At 40.6% G+C, this 21,040-nt stretch overlaps 1 protein-coding gene across 2 annotated transcripts in view; it reads left to right on the top strand.

Moving 5' to 3' along the window:
* grm5b (glutamate receptor, metabotropic 5b) overlaps window positions 1-21,040 on the top strand; it is a 379,483-nt gene that overhangs the window by 104,743 nt on the left and 253,700 nt on the right. The window lies entirely within an intron of this gene.

Below are 21,040 nucleotides of genomic sequence, written 5' to 3'. Positions count from 1 at the left end.
ATTGTCCTTTTTGTTACACAATCCTCAACGGTCTTGCTAATAAAGTCTGTGATGGTGGTGACATACTCATCACGGCTGGCTGCCGAGTCTTTGAACATGGACCAGTCTACCAACTCAAAGCAGTCATGTAGAGATGGCATAATACCTGTTGACACTGCCAGTGATCCCACATCCCATGAATGGTAAAATAGAAAGAAAAAACTCCCCATAATCCCTGTTCAACTGGAGTTCCCATCTTACCTTCTCTCTGTTGTTGATCATCTCTCCCAAATAATATTTATTCATCAAATCAATGTGAAAAAACACAGAGGAATCATGCAATAAGTAAGGGCTGTTCATCACCTTTGTGACTGTCTTCACAGATCTTTGCCTGTCCCATTGGTGGCATCATAGTTTGTGGAAGACTGCTGACTTGCATGGGAGCAGATTTGACCCCTGTGACCATGTAAGGTCACTCCAGCAGCTTGGACCTTATTGACCCAGCTTTGGATTGCACCTTTTTGCCATATGCAACAGTTGTCTGGGTAACTTACCCTACCTGCCTATGTTGTTCTGGTTGTATGTGGTAACCAGGGAGAACAGTTAAGTTATTCCACAGATCTAGACTGCATCTCCCCACTGCCCCACCCAGGTCAGAGCCTCAACAATCATAGTAATCTGTGAAGGATGTGCTGTTAGTGTTCTATGTACTGTAATCCCCCTAAACTTTCTTTGAACACCTGCATCCAGAATTTTGGGTGTTTGTGGTACACTGGAAGTTGTGATATTGGCCAATGCATACTGTGTGTTTGATTTACAAGTGTGGAAATGAAGTTGAAGGCTCTGTGTGCAAAATTAGTGTTGGACTGTTGTATGCTCAGGCATGCTTTCAGAAAGGCCAGTCAATGCACCAGTCATTCATCTGTCATTGTGCATGCCCATCAACTATGGGTTACCCCTTTGAAGTCCCAGTCTATCTCCTCTGGAGCATAGCTCTTGTACAACCTCATGCTCTGGGGAACAGGGACACAGGCTGGCCTTAAATTTCCATTGCATCTGCCCCCTTGTGCCTCACTGCATTGGAGATGCTGCCTCCATGTCATCCTAATTAGTAGGTGGCTTCAGTATCTGATTGATGACTATGCTCTTCAATCCAGTGGTGGGAAATCTGTTACAATTCTGTCCTGTTACTGCTTTCTGGCTCACTGGTAGTTCTGAAAGAGCAGTGGCATAAGAGTGGGGCGATACTGAGGGGTGGGGCCAAGTAAGAGGTGCTTGCTTACACTATTCACCCTTTATAAATTGGAAGCAACTGTAGGACGAGGGGAAGTTTGATTTCACAAGAAGATTTGGTCTGATCATTGTGTTATCTTCAATAATCCCAGCTCCCTGCTGGCCACAGACTCAGGCAGCTGCTCCAATCGTTACTGCAATTCTTGGGGGACGGGATTCCATGCTTATCTTGCTGACCCTGAACATAAATTTGAGGTCATTAAGCTACTTGTATTTGCACCAATACCCTTGATGCTTCAGTTCTGTACTTTGCATCTTTTGTGGTCACCTCCCACAGCCATGACTACATACCTGAATAGTTTCCTAGCCATACCTCTTTGCAAACTTCTCTCCTCGTCTCCATCTCATGGGTTCAGGCCGCTGAAAATCATAATGGCTGCTTTCGCCCATGGATTCAAGCAAACTTCTTACACCTGTGTAATGACTTCCATCACTGGTTGTAGACAATGAGTGCTTCCTACTTAAGAGGTAGAGGCTTAGATTCAATCAACTCCACTTAGCTTCAACTGGTGTTCACCACCTTCAAAAATGTACCCCATACAGAGGCACAAATGCAGCAAACTGTAGTTCTGTGTCAATGTGAAAGCAAGAATATGGAGTTACTGCATGAATTTTGTGTATTCTGCACCATCAAATGACTGTGGATTAATAGCACATTGTAGCCTCATCACTAGTAACCTGCACTATCTAATTTACTACTCCCATGTCTCTAAAACTATAGGGTTTACAATAAATATCATCACTTGGAAATAAGAGTATTGATGTGGGTTTGTGAGGAAAACATGTATGGTTTTTATCCCACCATTTCTCTTTGACTTGATGTTTTATGTGCAGTGGATGAATCATTTAGATATGGTACTGCATGGCTTTAGTTGAGGAAATAGCTTCACAAGGTCTTGCTCAGCAAACAATACAGTGAGGACCTTTGCTTCAAACACACACCATAGGACTGGTGTGGCCTCTGTCTGAACCAGTCAGGTGCAGCCTCAAGCCTGTACATCGGATTTCTTCACCTTTCACCTTCTTATGCCATTTTTTAAGTTCTTGCTCCTCTAACTTTTCCAAGGATGCCCATTGAATATCTCAGTACTTCTCTCCTTGCACTGTGATCTTATTTTAATCTTATTTACACATACTTCTTCACTGCATCATAAATGTATTCCTTTTGCTTACATTCACCTACATTGGATGAAGTGCTGAGCCATCTGCTGCAAGTGTATCTGGCACTAGTATGGCTAACGATGACTCTCGAGCAATACTATTTTATGAAAGCTTGTAACTTGAATTCCATGCAATTCATGTTAAAATTCAAAATTTTGGCAGAGTATGTTTTGATCTTTTAACTTACCAAATGAACATAAATATTTTATGGAATGGAGGTGCTCAGTTCCATTTGGTATAATATATAAATGTCTAACTTGGGAGAATATCTGAAACCATATATTGGTTTTTATAATGAAATGCTACTGCATAGCCTATTCTTTCAATTGTGACTAAGTGATGTGACTTGCAAGAGACTATTAGCTACAGTCCATAAGAATCCTCTGCTGTTGCTAAATTGTTTCTCATTTTCACTGTGCCAGGAAAAGAATTAAATTTACAAATTCATGAGGTTAACTGGTAGAAAATGACCTGCATGCATTTTTAATAACAAACTGAGTCTACTTCATGCTATTAGACATTGCGTTAACTGTGACGGTCAGATTTTTCAGTGTATCAAAATGTTACACCAAATCCTAACTCAATCCAATTTGCCTGGAATATATTTGGTTTCTAATATTGTTGAATTTTCTAGTTGCCAGCTTTTAGGAGGGCAGATCTTTGAGCAGTTATTATGGGTTTTTGAGGAGGAATAGGAGCATGGACTCATAATTATGAGGCATACTCTGGACATGGGGAGATTTGCATGTATTTAAAATGCCCCTCCAAAGTGGTTAATTATAAATTCCTGTAGATACCCAATGGGAGGGCAATCATTTATCTTACTACATTGGTTACACACTAATCCAATGCACATGATATGATTCCATGCAATCAAATAAAATACATTTTTCACCCTTATAATGTTGAAGGATGTTATTAACTATTTGATCTATCTTTTCCTCAAATGGTAGGATATCTGAGGCATTAGTTGTTCGTGGCCTTCAATTTGTTAAGATAGGTGCCCAGAAATGAGATGGGTTTGCACCAGGTTTTCATACTTAAATTGCACATAAATTGATTTACCCTGTTGTACATCACCTAAGTGATTATTTCTAGCTGAAGCAGCTTCCATTGGGAAATTGGACTGGGCATTTTCATGCAATATTCACCTTAGCACGTCTAAAGTTTTTTTGGGTATCTGATATGCATCTAATGATGGCATTGTTCATGCAACATTCATTTCTGCCCTCACTAACATAAAATGGAACTCCCTTATGTAATCTATGACCTTCCCTGAACTGTCACGGTACAACAAGGAGCACGTCCTAATACTCTGTTGCTTTTTGTGGCTACTTAATGTGATAGTCTTTTATCATTGGAAGATTTGACTGGGCAGCTTCAAGACGCAATGCAGTCTACTGAAACATCTTCAAAGTCCAAGAGTGTGCTGCAACTAACAGTAAGGTCTTTCTGCAACATTTAGCTGCTATGATACCCATACAATGGGTACATCAGTGGTGATACCACTGGCAGCAGTCAATTACTGGTGGCTTCAGTGTGGCAATAACTGGCTGTGAAGGATGGGTCAAGCACCTCAAGGTAGGAAGTGAAGACATATCTATCTGTGAAGAACCTATTTCCAGAGAATCTTCAGAAACATTATGCCTATCAGGACCCCTCTGATAAGCAGTGTATTCATAGGTTCCTATTGTCAAAGTCTGTCATGTGTGATAGTGTTTGGAAAGATCTTCTGCCATGCAGTCATGCCAGGACTGCTCTCTCTCTAAGTTAAGGTGATGTTGACACTCAACATCATTGCCACAGGATCTTTCAAACAACCACAACAGCACTCTGCATTGTCTCCCAGTGTGCTGCTCCCTGTTGCCTTAAGGAAGCTATGAAGCACAAAGAGTCGATTTCAATCTGGAATCAATGACATCTCAGGCATTGGGATTTACAATTGACTGCACTCATGCCCAAAACTTCTCACATTAATAACCTAGAGCATGTTCTGAAGACTGGATCAAGAGAGGAATTACCTGTGTGCTTCATGGAGATGTGGCAATTTCCATGAAGCACACATAATGACTTCATCCTCAGGAGACTGAACGACTGGACATCTTCCACTGCCCAGAAGGATGGATCCTGGGGGATCACACTTATTGTCTATTTGACTGGCTGCTGCCACGTCTCCAATTACAGGAGGACATGTACAATGAGAGGCACACAAGCATCAGAACTGCAGTAAGTGCAATTGGTATTTCGACATTGAGAATCCAAAGTCTGCATCAGTCTGCAGGAGCCCAGTAATATACACATAGCAGGTTCTGAGATGTCAACTTCCTTTGATCACCTGCACTGATCACAACACATCAATGAATGAATCCCTGATCCAATAACTGAAATGACTCACTGCAACTGTTTTCACTGGTGAGCATCTCACCCTGGCATACCTTGTGAGGACATGAAATTTATTTTTGCTTTGCTCTAATGAGTGGGAATTCTCACTAGAGGAAAGAGATGGAAGTCTGGTCTCTTGCACCTATCCCCACTGCCTGGTGCACAGGTCTTCCCTCTTGACATATATCTTTCTGATGAGGGCTTCCATGTCCCTCCTGCATCACCTGTGTTGCTCCTGTCTGGCTGTCATGAAGAACGTGCCTCCAGGAGCTGACACTGCACAGCAATTTTTTTTAGAAGCTGTGTTAAAGTGAGCATGGACCAATCATGTGCCACATGGATCCTGTTTTAGCACCTTTCTAGGTGTAAACATCAAAGCCATTTCAAACACCTTTGGCCATTTTCACAATTTTTAGCAGGGCACCTGATAGGCATTAGTGCAAAGCACAATACTAAGAAAGGAATCCAATTTCTAGGCACAAGTTTTTACAATCACTAAGCATAATGGAGGAGTTAAGTGCACAGGGGTTGAATTCAGTATCCAGGTGGATTAAATCTCGAAATCCCAATTCCTATTATAATACACTAATTAATGTTTCTTAGTTGCTCACAGGCTTTTTAATCAAAATATCTTTTATTTGATCTTTTAGTCATGTGTAACATTACATTTCCGAGCCACAGCATACATAATCAGTTTCTGATAGGTTAGGATGCAGTGTGTATAGTCACCGGAGAAAAATGGTGTGATGAGGCATTCTGGAACTTGTGTGTGGATTCTTCTGGGGGAGTAAGATTGGAGCAGCCATGTTCCTTGAGGCAATCTGCCTCCTGTCCTGCTTATGGCCATGTGGTTCTCCCTCTCCCCTCCCGTTCACCACCAGCTCAGCCTCCTGATGAAGAGGAGTGTTCTAAAGGTATGTTTCTTCCTCCACTGGACAGTTGCAGCTATGCTTTCATGTCCATCATGAGGAAGGAGGGTAATTTAGAATGAGTGTGTTGACAGTGTGTCTGTGTGTTCGTTATGGTTGAAGAACTGTGAGCTACCTCTGAAGAATGAGCAATACCTGCGAAAGATGAAATAGTCTTAAGTGCCTGATTATATCAGCATATAGTTCGAAGAAGGATGAAGTGTGCTGATGTTGTGACGCTGATGTTAGTGCAGCTCTTGAACAACTCGTTTGTGATCTGGGTTTTATCTTGAAGACTCATGTCAAGTTGTGAACGTCCTTGTGGCACCAGAGCCATGGTGATCTTCCTGTGTGCCCTCCTTGTCCCCGACCAGTATGGGACACCACCCAGGATCTCTGGTGACTTGCTTCCTCTCTCTTGCTCTCTGACGCATCATTACATTTTCTGTTGTGTGTCAGCCAAGGCATTCCACATCTTCATTAGAATTGAGCTCACAGGGTTACACAAATGAAAACTGCTTCCAGTCAGTGCTAGTCTGCAAACCTTGCAGCTGTCCAGCACTGGCTGTTATGTTTAAAACTATAGAATTAAACACTCAGAAACTGGCCCTTCAGCCTAACTCATCCATGCTGATCAAGGAGCCTTCTTGAGCTCGTCTCATTTGTCTATGTTTGGCCCATATCCCTCTAAACCTTTCCTGTCCACCAACCAGTCCAAATGACTTTTAGACATTGTAACTGTACCCACCTCCATCTCTTCCTCTGGCAGCTTGTTCCATATATCCACCACCCTCTGTGTGGAAAACCTGCCCTCAGGCCCCCTTTAAATCTTCCCCTCTCACAAACCTATGCGATGGGGGATTTTAGACTTCGCTATTCTGGGACAAAGCCTGTGACAATCCACCTTGTCTATGTCCCTCATGATTTTATAAACCTCTGTAAGATTACCCCTCAGGTTATTTTGCTCCAGGGAAAACAATCCCAGCCTATCCAGTCTCTCTTTGTACCTCAAGCCCTCCAGTTTGGCAAAATGCTTGTGAATCTTTTCTGCACCCTCTTTGGCTTAATCACATCCTTCCTATAGTATGGTGACCAGAACTCCACACAGTGTTCCAGGTGCAAGCTCACCAATCTCTTGTACAGCTTTAACATGACATCCCAGCTCTTGGACTAAATGCCCCATCCGATGAAGGCAAGCATGCCATGTGCCTTTCTCACCACCTTGTCTACCTGTGCCACCACTTTCAGGGAACTATGTACTTGTACCCCAAGGTCTATCTGTTCTACAACACTCCTCAGGGCCATATGATTTACTGTGTAAATCCTGCACTGATTATTTATCTTCCCAAAATGCCTCACTTCACACTTATCCGAGTTAAATTCCATCTGCCATTCCTTTGCCCACTTCCCCAGTTGATCAATATCCTATTGTAAACTTAGACAACATTCTTCACTGTCCACTACACTACCAATTTTGGGGTCATCCACAAACTTACCAATCATACCACCCATATTCTCATAGAAATCATTAATATATATGTTAAACAACAGGGGACCCAGCACCGATTCCTGTGGCACAGCACTTGTCACAGGCCTCCAGTCTGAAAAACAACCCTCCACTGCCAGCCATTGACTCCTTCCACCAAGCCAATTTTGTATCCAATTGGCTAGCTCACTTTGGATCCTACTTGATCTTACCTTTTGGACCAGCCTGCTATGCAAGACTTTGTCAAAAGACTTTGTCAAAAGCCTTGCTAAAGTCCATGTCGACAATGTTCATTGCCCTGCCCTCACCGATCTTCTTGGTTACCTCTTCAAAAAAAAACTCAATCAAATTTGTGTGACATGATTTTCCACGCACAAAGCCATGCTGACTATCCCTAATCAGTCCTTACCTTTCTGAATGCAGATAGATCCTGTCTCTCAGAATTCTCTCCAGTAACTTTTCCACCCCTAATATTAGGCTCACTGGTTCTTCGGCTTGTCATATTAGCCACCCTCCAATCTTCTGGAACCTCCGATGGCAAAGGAAGATACAAAAATCTCTGCCAAAGTCCAAAGATTTATTCCCACAATGTCCTACAATATACTCAGTGAGGTCATAATATCTATGTCCAGATTTTTGGCCAACCATGTTGTATTAATGTCACACTCACAAAACAGCTGTTTTTCATTTCTCTCCAAAGGAATCCCCAGTATCAAAGATAGACTAGACAGATGGCTGAAGGGTAGTTGGATAAAGGGATAGAGGAACACGGCTGATGCTTTACATTTCAGGCACTACTTTCCAAACTAAAGGACAGGCCTCCTTAGGTCTGATGTAGTAAAGTTAGGAGGACAATATTATAAAATCTGTTTATGTTTGGTTTATTATTTCAGTCGAGAGTTAGAGTGTAGGAAATAGAAATGTCACTAAAGGGTGACACAGCAAAGAAAATTTGGGAACCTCTGTAATCAAACATAAACATAGATAAGGTCTTTATGAGTCAAATTGACTGTCCACCTGTTGCAATATCTCATTTTATTTGGATTTGCATTGAATTCCCATGGTCAACAAAGTTACAGATCAATAGCTGGAAAGCAGGATTAGACTGCATAGCTCTTCTACAGTTACAACAGATTTCTTTCATAGAATAAGTTTCTGTGGCATGGTAGTGTAGCGGTTCGTGTAACACTATTACAGTGCCAGCGACCTGGGTTCAATTCCAGCCACTGTCTGTAAGGAGTTTGTATGTTCTCCCCATGACTGCGTGGGTTTCCTCTGGGTGCTCTGGTTTCCTCCCACATTCCAAAAGACGTACGGGTTAGGTAGTTGTGGACATGCTATGGTGACACTTGCGGGCTGCCCCCAGAGCACTCTATGCAAAAGATGTATTTCACTGTGTGTTTCGATGTACATGTGACTAATAAAGATATCTTACCTTATCTTTACCTTATTTTAAATAATTCTAGCAATAATTGACCATTGTCCAAGAAGAGACATATCAATCAGTATCCCTTCACCTCCACCCTCACCACCATCCAGGGACCAAAACTGCTCTTCTAGAGTAGGCAGAAGTTCACCTGCACCTCTTCTGACCATTTTACAAAGTGCATACACTTTCTCTGCAACGGCTGTCTTGAGCATTCGGTTGCAAGTTTAACTCTCCTTCCCATTCCCACACTGAACTGTCTGTCCCTTCTCCAATTCTACAGAGAGGTCAAATGCAGATTGGAAGAACAACGTCTCATCTGCTTGGGCAGCTTACAACCCAATGGTATGGATATTGAATTTTCACATTCCCACTCCTCTACTCCCACACACATTCACCTGCGCAAATAATTTTCTTCTCCCTTTTTTCATCCCTCCTATTTCACCCCCACCAACCCCACCCCCATAATCCCACCTGACTCCATCTACCCATCATCCCATTTGCACCTGGTTCCAATCTAACAACCTCTGCTCCAAACCAAACCCAACCCACCCCACCACCCCCCCCACAACTTATTTACATTTGCTCATCATCCCCTCTGCATCTTTTTCCACCTATCACTTACCAGCTTCTATCTCATCTCACCTCACCCCACCCCACCCCCCGCAACATTCTGCTATATGCTGGCATTCTTTCCTGTTCCCTCTAAGTCCCAATGCAGGGTCTCAACCCGAAATGTTAACTCACAACTTTTGCCTCCATAGATGCTGCTTGACCCACTGAGTTCTCCAATGTTCTGTTTTTGTTCTAGATTCCGGCATCTGCATGCTGTCTGTCAGTGGGGTTTTCCAACAATGTCATCCATTTTTACTCTCTTACATCACATCTAACTAAAAATTAACATGTTTTAATAAGAAACATGTTTCACAAGTATAAACAATTAAGCATTGGGTAAATAAGGGAGAAGATGAAGGAGAGAAGTTCATCTTTAAGCACGTATTTTTGACCGTAATGGAATTAAATATGTAATATTGAATACAATCAGTCGTTGATTTACTCCTGTAGACATCCGGTACAGGGCAACAACTCTCACAAGGAGTTAGGACAATGAATGAGCATGAGAGAAGCTGAATGATTTGCCTCCACATGATAAGAATGCTAGAACCAGTCCCTTTCCTCCCCTCCACGGACTCCTGTCTACATTTCTCATTGCCTCAGAAAGCAGCATAATCAAAGACCCCCTCCCACCCCAGACATTCTCTCTTCTCCCCCTTTCCATTGGGCAGAAGATACAAAAGCCTGAAACACACCACCAGGCTCAAGGACAGCTTCTATCCTGCTGTTATAAGACTCTTGAAAACTCTTCTGGTCACCTACCTACAGGAAAGGTATCAATAAGCTTGAAAGAGTGCAGAGAAAATTTATACGGATGTTGCCGGGACTTGAGTTATAGGGAAAGGTTGAATAGGTGAGGACTTTATTCCCTGGAGTGCAGGAGAATGAGGGGAGATCTTACAGAAGTATACAAAATTATGAGGGGTATAGATGGGGTGAATACATGCAGGCTTTTTCCCCTCCGTTTTGGTGAGACTAGAACTAGAGGTGATAGGTTTAGGGTGAAATGTGAAATATTTAAGAGGAATCTGAGGGGCAACTACTTCACTCGGGGTGGTGCGAGTGTGGAATGAACTGACTGTGGTAGTGATGGATCAGGGTTCAATTGTAACATTTAAGAGATGTTTGGGTAGGTGTATGGATGAGAGGGGTATGGAGGGCTATGGTCAGGTTGCAGGTAGATGGGACTGGGCAGAAAATCAGGTTGACATGGACTAGATGGGCAGATGGACCTGTTTTTTGTGGTGGAGTGTTCTATGACTCTATGAATGGACCTCTTGTATATTAAAGATGAACTCTTGACCTCACAATCTACCTCATCATGGCCCTATCACCTTATTGTCTACCTGCACTGAACTTTCTCTGTAACTGTTATCTTCAGTTATCGTTTTTCCCTTGTACTACCTCAGAGTACTTATGCTTTGAAATGATCTCTATGGATGGCATGCAAAACTAAGTTTTTCACTGTATTTGAGTACATGTGACAATAATAAACCAATACCAATATCAAGAGTGTCCACGTTCACAGTGACCAAGTTGATTGTCTGATTTTGTACACATAATATATGTATACATAATTTGTACACATAACTATCCTGTTTCTACTATAACTTCACTATAGCTTGTGGAAGTCACTTATATAGCTATAGGAAGCTATAGTTATAGCTATAGGAAGTCACTATAACTTGTTTCCTTTGATCTTTAAATGCTTACCTGGTAAATTTATTTTGTTTGTTTTATAATAGATTGATTACTATAATCAATATGTCTGATCTCACCTCCTCTATTTAAATATGGTGTAACTTTAACATATTTACTACAATATAGAAATAGGCCATTCAGCCCATTGTCTATGCCAATCCCAGTAAAACTATCCTATCATTTCAATTCCCCTTCATCTTATTCTCCCTTACACGCCCACCAACTTCCTTTTGCTTCTTTTGCCACTTACCCACACAAAGAGGGAATTACCTATCAGCACATCTTTGGGATGTGGGAGAGAAATGGAGCACCCAGGCAGTCACAGAAAAATCAAGTAAACTCCTCACAGCACCAGAAATCAGGATTGAACCTGGGTGAGAAAGCAGAGTTAATTGCCGTGCCACCATGCCACACCCTCACCCTCTTCGTTGATGACATAATGTTGGCAATAGAACCATCCAGTTTTCAAGGGAGATCATGTTTGGATGATGTAGAGAGAAAAAGAGGGAGAGAGGGAGGAAGTTAAATAAATTAGGGCTATTTTCTGGGTTCTAAGATCTGTGAATAAAGAGAATTACGAGAATAAATAATTCAAAAGCCAAAAAGTGTTTACAATCAAGGCCACAGAGTTTAATTGTTGTTAAGTAAACTTTGAGTGAGAATACACTCCAGTCTGAATGTCCAGGGCCCTAATATTACTTGACTCTGGGAAAACCAGAAAACTGTTGATCTACTACCAAAATGCCATTGATAGAACAAGCTCTTCAGGAAAATTAAGCACGAGAAGCACATTGCTCGAGGTCTCTTAATTGACATCTGCATGAACTCAATCCTTCCCATTTTCTATTATTTCCTCAGTGCAAGTGTCTCCATTATTCAGACATCTCTCTCTCATCATCATTTAAATGACTATTCCTAGGATTTGCAGATGAGTTCAAAGATAAGAAATGCCATTGATCAAAGTACACTCCACCACTCTTAAAAGCCTGGAATTTCAGGCACATTGTAAATTGCATTGAAATGTATTTCTCTCTCCAAGAAATTGCTACAATTTCTGCTGTGGAACATTTGCGAGTAAATTTGTGAAATCTTTTTATATATGCATGAAGTTCATATCTGCTGTAATGTATTGCAAATTTTACTGCCACACTTACAAGTAAATTTAAGGTGACAAAGACACTTATAACAGTTATAACAGCGCCAAACAAATTCTGTGCTTTAATGCCTGATCTATGTTTCAGCTTCTTTAACAGGGTGGTCAATACACAGGGGCAATGAATTTAAGTTATTTGATGGAAGGGTTCATAAGGAGCTGAGGAAAAATGTTTGGATCTTAAGAATTGTGGGGGGTCTGGAACTCATAAGGCAGAGCACCTGATCACAGTTAAAAAGTAACAAGATGTGCACTTGAAGAATCATAACCTGTTAGGCTACACACTGAGCCAAGAAGTGGGATTAACCTAAATAGTATATATTTGGATTGGCATGAATATAATGAGCCAGACTTTATTTCTGTGACATAAATGTTTATGATTCATTGATTCCAGGAACAACGTGATCCTTTACATGGTAAAATAAAGATAATTTGAGTGTATAACAGGCAGATAGCATATAGCTACATACCAGCTCTTCTTAACTCTGTCAGCAAAACAAAATCAAGCATTTCCTTAATTATCAGTGATCTTCAGCAGCACTTGTTTTGTAGGGTTAGCAACTCACCACTTGGTACAACTGCTTGGAACATGCATGCTACGTGTTCTTTATACTTGTACTTTGAAATTGCAACTCTAAGTCAATGTAAAATACAGGGCCTATTTGCACAACATAAGCAATTTCCCACCTGTAACAGGCAGCTGCTACTCAAGTTGACATTGGCTAAAGAGCTAAAATGGATTTAAGTGACCAAATTGCATTTTTGGGCTATGACTACCTCACTTGTGCCAGGAAAATGACAGACACATTGATTTATTTTGGGTTAATCCCTTGATGGTCATAAGGAATTTGCTATAAAGCTACTGGGAAAATAAAGTGGAAGAGCCACAATGCCTGTAGCTACTTAATTGGTCATCCCATAAACAAAACCAATATTCTGAGTTTCATCTTAAATAGTAATTAAATTTTGGATTAACATATCCAGTATTTGGTTAAAAGCAATCAAATGTTTGACCTTTGAAACAACACAGCTTCAATTAAACCACAGCATAATACTTGTAAAATTACATGGGATAATGCATTTCTTCCAATAAATTATCATTGCTGAGCATTTGCATGTTTTTCCCTTTTAACCTCCACTTTCAGAACACAGGAACAATAGACCATCTAGCAATTTCAATCAGATCATGTCCGAACTGTATCAATCCACATTGATTCTGTAATCCTTGAATACCCTTGACTAATAAAAAGTTATCAAACTCAGTTTCAAATCTTTCAACTCATCTTGCCTCCAATTAGTTGAATTAGAGACTTTCAGGTGTTCAATTGCCTTTGAGTGAAGAACGTTTTTGACATCTGTTCTGAACGGGCCACCTCTAATTTTCAGGTTATGTTTTCTAAACTGGATTCCACCACCAGAGGAATACATTTATCCCAATCTACCCTGACAGCTTCATTATATCTCAATTACATCACATTTTATATCCTATATTAAACTGAATACGTCTAGTCTATGCAATCTGGCCACATAATTTAGCCCTTTGAGCACTGGTATCATTATGTTACATTATCATTTTTCCCAGACCAATACATCATTCCAGAGGTGATGTGTCCAGAACTGAATGCAGCTAACACTAAAATAGGTGGTATCATTGACAATGAAGAAGGCAATCAAGAATTACAGTGGGATCTTGCTCAGATGTGTAAGTGGGCCGAGGAATGGCAAATGGATTTTAACTCGGATAAGCACAGGGTGTTGCATTTTGGAAAGTCAAATCAAGGTAGGATTTTCACAGTAAACAGCAGGACCCTGGAGTGTGTTGCAGAACAGAGAGACCTTGGAGTTCAAGTACATAGCTCCCTAAAAGCGGAGTCACAGGTAGACAGGGTGGTGAAGGAGGCTTTTGGCATGCTGGCCTTCATCAGTCAGGGCAATGATTATAGAAGTTGGGAGGTTATATTGCAGTTGTACAAAACACTGGTGAGTCCACACTTGGAGTATTGTGTTCAGTTTTGTTTACCCTGTTATAGCAAAAATGTTATTAACCTGGAAAGAGTGCAGAAAAGATTTACAAGGATATTGCCAGGACTTGAGGGAGAGTTTGGACAAGCTAGGACTTTTTTCCTTGGAGCACAGGTGACTGAGGGATGATCTTATTGAGGTGTATAAAATCATGAAGGCCACAGACAGGGTGAATGCACTCCGTCTTTTTCCCATGCTTGGGCAATCAAGAACTAGAGGGCATAAGTTCAGGGTGAGAGAGGAAAGATTTAGTATGAACATGAGGGGCAACTTTTTTTTTTACAGAGGGTGGTCAGTATATGGAATGAGCTGCCAGAGGAAGTGGTTGAGGGAGGTACAATAACAAGATTTAAAAGACAGTTGGACAGGTAAATGGATAAGAAAGGTTTAGAGGGATATGGGCCAAATGCTGGCAAATTGATCTAGCTTGGATGGGGATCTTGGTTGACATGGATCAGTTGGGCTGAAGGTCCTGCTTTCGCACTGTATGACTTTTTGAATACAATAGTCTCAATGGAATCATAGACTTGTACAACAGAGAAATGGGCCACTATGCTTACCATGCCCATGCCAAAAATGATGCCTATCTACACTAATTCCATTTGGCTGCATTAGCCCCAATCACTCTACACTTTTCCTTTCCAAGCACCTATCCAAATGCCAGCTAAATATTGTAATTGTATTTGCCTTCACCACCTCCTCTGGCAGCTCACTCCAGATAGTTACCATCCTCTGTGTAAAAAAAAGTTACCCCTCTAATCTCCGTTAAGTTTCTCCCCCTCACCTGAAACCTGTGCCCTCTAATTCTAGACTCCCCTGCCCTGGGAAAAAGATTCTGACTATCTATCCTTTCTATGCCCCTCATAATTCTATAAACCTCTATAAAATCACCCCTCAGCCTCCTACATTCCAGTGAGAATAAACCCAGCCTGTCCAATCTCTCCTTATAACTAGAGCCATTCATTCCAAGCAATATCCTGGGTAGCCAGACTGACAAAATGAAAAGAGATCACTGACTCAGAAAATATTCAAAGAAACTTACCTTTCTTTTCGTCTTAAGTGGGTGATTTCACACATTCACATGGAACACAATTTTTCACAGCTTTCTGCCCATATTAAATTTTTTAAAATGCGACTATATTGTGCTGATTGATATCCACTGGTTTTGAAGGGAGTTTTGTGCTCACCTTTAGCCATTTAGAGTTTAGCATGTCTTCATCTTTTGTGTATGTGTGGTTATAGGCGAAAGTCTTAGATGAGCTGGAGGACCAATTTTGGTGCATCTGACAACTGGCATTATTGGTTGTCTAACTGTTTGAATAATGTTGCTAAGACTGTGAAACAAGTACTTGAGTTATTTTACTTTATTTTAATGGTTACAATTACTTTTTAGTATTTTAACGTGCTTTTCATTATATTTTTAATTTTTCAACTTTTAAAAGCATTTTCATTTTCTTTTTATTATTTAAGTCATAGTTTATCTGCCAAAAGTTGTCAGGTCATTTAGGGAAAGGCTTCAGGATACAACGTTTGAGACCTACTTTCCAGATGGAGTTATAATGTGGGAAAAAGGGAGGTTATCCAATTTGGAAAGAAGAATGGAAAAGCAAATTAGCATCAAGTACCACAAGTAATTAGGGCTAATGGAATGTTGGCTTTCATTGCAAGACATGTGGAGTATAAATGTAGGGAAATTTCAATACAACTATACAGGGCTCTGATGAGAAGGCACCTGCAGTACTGTGTACAGTTTTGTTTTCCATATTTAAAGAAAGATGTGCTTGCATTGGAGGCAGTGCAGAGGCACGAGATTGGTTTCAGGGATCAAAAAAGGGGTTGATGTATGGAGTAACTTAAAGGAGAGTTAGACTAATACATATTGCACTGTAAGGTGGAAAGGTGATCTTATTGAAAAATTAAGATTCTAAGGGAGATTGACAGGATGGACACCAAGGGGATGTTTGCCCTACTAGAAGGTGTTGTTTCAGACAGAGATGGAGAGGAATTTCTTCTCTCAAGAGGGTCATGAACCTTTGGAATCCAGCAGGCCAGAGAGCTGTGGAGTCAGAGCCATTGCAAGACATGTGGAATATAAAAGTAGGGAAATGTATCCAGTCCTTCATTATTGCCGGGTCCAAACTCTTAAACTTCCTACCCAGCAGCACTGCAAGAGTGCCTTCCCTAGAAGGACTGCAGCAATTTAAGTAAATAGATCATCACCACCTTCTCAAGGGCAATTAAGGAAGGGCAATACATGCTAGTCTTGACAGCAATGCCCACATCTATAAAACTGAGCTAAACTAAAATATTTGCCATTTGGAAAGCATTTCCATTATCTCTGCCTTTTGGCTCCCACTTCATTAATAATTCTATTCCTATGTTAAAAGGTGGTCTCTAATCCTATATGTTGTTATTATTGTTACCAATCTCTTCCAAGAACCTGAATAAATGCCTTCTGGAAATCATTAAATAACTATCATAAGCAACTTCCTTATGTACCATGTAAGTTATCTCCTTAAAATGTCAACTAGATTTCTTAGAGATATTTCACCTTCTGCAACCCATGCTTGCTCTCTTGGAATAGTGCTTACTCAGTACCTCATAACAGATTTTAATAATTAGCCCAAAATAGATGTTACCTGGTTAATATTAGCCTAAAATTCCCTAATTTTACCCTGCTCAACGTCCTTGATTCCAACTACCAGTTATTGCTGTTGTATAGCCATGAAGCTTCTTGTTCCACGGTAGAGGTAATCTGTTTACTATTATTCAACCAGCTCCTGTAGAATTGACTATAATACTTAAGATGAAATGCTGTTTTATAACTGCAGAGTTGTGATGCTTTGTATGCACAATGCATTGTTCTCTCACTGACATGCAGATATGTTTTCTGGCCACAAAGTCTGGTTCTGTTTGTTAAAGGAAGTCTGAAGATTGCCAGGTTTTTGAAAGTTCTCAACTACATGTCAGAAGGCACAAATATAGTTACTCATTTCTTTCTTTTGATAAATACTTTTGACACTTTGAAATGCAACAACTAAAGTGTGATGGACACTGATGTGTCATCTTCTGAAGATGTGTGTAGTTTAAATTTCACTGTCGGAAAGCAGAAAATTGATTGAAAAGCTCTGTGTTAATATTCCTTCAGCTGTTCAACTCCTTTCATTTTTTAACTAAATAAAGTGTGCAGGATAATGCGGTGCTTGAGTTAGTTCTTCCGATTGATCCTAAAGCCTTTTACTTTCATTAGATGAGAAGGAGGAGGCAAATCTGAAGATAAATAGTGAATAGTAAAGCCTAGAATTTGGACCGTGTAGTTCATGCTTTTGGACACAATGTGTCCAGTTTTGATTTAAACCAGAGTAGATCATGCAGGAAATCATTTCAGGGTGAAATTGGGCCATATGTGAAATTGGATTGGGCAAAGATGTGCACTATTCACATAAGTGCATCCAAAGTTTTCCCAGTGTTGAGTGTTCACCAAAGACATCATAATTTGTATAATGCCCATATCCCACCATAGCAACATAAGTTGGAGTACAAGGTTCCACACAAGGACATTAGAGTCACAGTAGAGTTAGAATGACAGCATGTTTGTTGCTGGTTTCATGTTCTACAGGGCTACTCCAGTGACATTGGGAGACCTGACTACACACCTCTACAAGTGATTGCAGGCTGCTCAAGCAGCTTCCAAAATCTACACAGTGTGCTGCAATTAACAAAGAGTTTTTTTTTTCTCCAGCATTTAGCTGCTGAGACTCTCATTCAATGGGTGCCTCAGTTGTAACACCAGTGGTAACATCCCATTATGGGAGACTTTGTTAAGCAATGACCAACCACTCAGGAGGGTCAGGGATCTCAGAATGGGGAAGGTAAAGAGATGCCTGTCAGTGAAAGCCTTGCTTACATGAAGTCTACAGAGACATTGTATCATACCTGGCCTCTCTGATGTATTTAACAATGTATTTGTAAGCTTATGTTTTCCTAGACTCTCATCACTGGATATGTCAGATTCTGTGGAAAGATCTTCAACTGTGCTCTTGTGCCTGGACTGCTCCCTCCATGGAGGTCAATGACATATTGAATTTCAATTTCCTTTCTGTCGGATCTTTCCAAGTTGTTGCTGGAGATCTCTGCTATGTTTCCCTATTTCCTGCCCACTGCACGTCAAAGACCATCCAGGCACAGCACATCCAAAGAAATTATTTCATGCACTTTGATTTCAGAGAGGAGGCACTGGGATTGGCCAGCATTACTGACTTCCCATGTATCTAAAATTGGTAAATTGGTTTATGATTGTCACATGTACCAAGGTGGAGTGCAGGCAGCCAATAAGGTGCAATGTCATGACAAGGTAGTTGGTGAGGTCAAGAGTTCATCTTATCGTACAAGAGGTATGTTCAATAGTTCTATAACAGTGGGATAGAAGCTGTCGTTGAGCCTGGTGGTATGTGCTTTCACACTTTTGTATCTTCTGCCCGATGGGAAGGGGCAAAAGGGAGAACGTCCAGGGTGGGAGGCCTTTACCAAGGCAGCAAGAAATGTAGACAAGAGTCCATGGAGGGGAGGCTGGTTTTCGTGATGTGCCGCACTGTGTCCACAACTTTCTGCAATTTCTTGTGGTCTTGGGCAGAGCAGTTGCCATAGGATAGGATGCTTTCTATGGTCCATCTATAAAAATTGGTGAGGGTCAAAGAGACATGTTGAATTTCTTTAGCCTACTGAGGAAGTGGAGGCACTGGTGTGCTTTGTTGACCATGGTGTCTATGTGCCTAGGCATCTGTTATCTGCATCCTTATGATTATAAGGTCTCCTCTTAATAAACCAGACAGGATACATTTCAACTTCCCTAATGTAGAGATGGTTGTGGATCACAAGAAGAATTTTCTCAAGGTGAATGCCATGTTTCTGGGAAGCACACATGTCACTTTTATCCTGAGGGAATCTGCACTGTCAGGCATTTTCAGTGACCAACAATGTCTGGGCAGGTGGATCCTGGAGGCAAGGGCTACCTTTCACTTCCCTGGCTCCTCACACCAGTGCTTTGTCCAACCACAGCAGCAATACAATATGAGATGCATGAGTACCTGGAAAGCAGTGGAAATTGTCATTAGGCTCTAGAGACGCGATTTTTGTCACCTGCATCAAGATCAAGAAAGTAAGAGCTTGAGTAGGCCACCAGGCCCCTCAAGACTGCCCCACCAGTTACTATGCTCATGGCTGATCTGTGCTGGCCTCAAACCCTACATGATGTGTGGACCAACCTTGCCAACATTCAGACTTGACCTGATTAATTGGAGGTTACCTTTATGCCACATAAGGTCCATGCCAAAGCCATCATCACAAAGAAAATTTCAGTTGCTTAGCTATCAACAGCAAAACCATCACCCAGAACTCCACTTTCAACATGCTGGGGATCAACAATGACCAGAAAATGATTAGATCAATTACTGTATCTTAAATGACAATCGAACACTGTTTTTGTCAAACAAAAGGGTCTCAAAAAATGTTTTGGAAAATATTTCCATCACTCACAAAAGAAAAATCAAGAGCACTGAAGAATGTTCTGCAAATATACTTGAAGACTTAAATGAAGGCAAAAGAACCCACCAATTGCAATCTCCATTTGCCACCCTGAGCACTCACCACTGTCTACCATTAATTTAACCTGGATGCAATGCATATCACCTGAGAAGTCAATAGGAGTGACTTATTCAGGTTTCCTCTGCAGCCGAAGAATAACCCTTGATCATTATCACTTGATAAAATAAGGGCAGCAATACCTTGGGTAACTCTAACACAAATTTCTCTCAAGCTTTCAGGCAGGTCTGGCAAAGCTCCAAGTAAAATGATGTGCATGTCTATCAGTCTGTCTGCAGGACGTCCAAAGACAATGAATGTTCTGGCACTGACAAGCATTAAGAACAATCAAGAACATCAACATTTATACCTACAGTTTTTTTTAAATGTTAAAAAAGAAAACAAAAATACTTAAATACATTTAAGCAAACAAATGAATTCAAAAAAATTATACTTCCTTAAAGTTACCTCTCCATCCTGTAGGCTTTTCTCCCCATAAGAATAAATGGAATCACTGAACCTGCGAGAGCATTGTTTACAAACCTTTAAAATAGTCCCAGCAGCATTTGTAGCCAGTGGCCACCTACTGTTTATGAAGTGCAGGAATGACTCCAATCAGCATGCATCAAATTCAACAGGAGTTAAGGACTCCAGAAATTAATTCCTGTGCATGAATGCTATTATGCAAGATACAACAATTAGTGTGGAACAGTAAAGTTATTCCATGATGTGCATGCTTATCATTCAGATGAGAATAGCACTGAATGAAACTGCCATGTCTTCCTTGGACATCACTTTTTTAGCAACTGTTTCTCAGTGCTGTTGAATTTCTCAGCCTGATCTGTACTCACATTCCACTGGTTAATATGTCTGCACTTATATTTGTGTTTTTTTTGCAGTAAATGTCCTATATTGTACCCTGTCTATTATTGTTAACATAACTGGTGAATTAAATATGATAGATTGTGATGTAAGTATTTATAAATAGTTACTTTAAAAATACTGGTGCAGATAGAATGTTTTATTATGTCAAGAAATAGGCGTGTCAGTGAAATGTTAATGTACATAAAGTAATATAATGAAAAGGGATGTTTATTTTAGTAGATTAATGACATTTTGAATAGTTACTTCAATTGCGAAGAGAAAATGAACCTAATTTAAATTCATGCTGCTTTGAAAGTGAACTTCTGATACAACAGAAGTAAATAATTGGTTATGCATTGCTGGTGACAGGATCAATATCTGAAGTCAATTAAACTCTTTGAGTAAGATAGCAGCAGCTTTTGTTATGTAGCTAAGATTAATTGTCGATGCACAGTGACATCCAATGCTTA

The sequence above is a fragment of the Pristis pectinata genome, chromosome 11 (assembly GCF_009764475.1).
Source record: "Pristis pectinata isolate sPriPec2 chromosome 11, sPriPec2.1.pri, whole genome shotgun sequence".
Taxonomy (NCBI): domain Eukaryota; kingdom Metazoa; phylum Chordata; class Chondrichthyes; order Rhinopristiformes; family Pristidae; genus Pristis; species Pristis pectinata.
The sequence above is the reverse complement of the archived record's forward strand: the minus strand, read 5'-3'. Positions and strand labels throughout refer to the sequence as shown.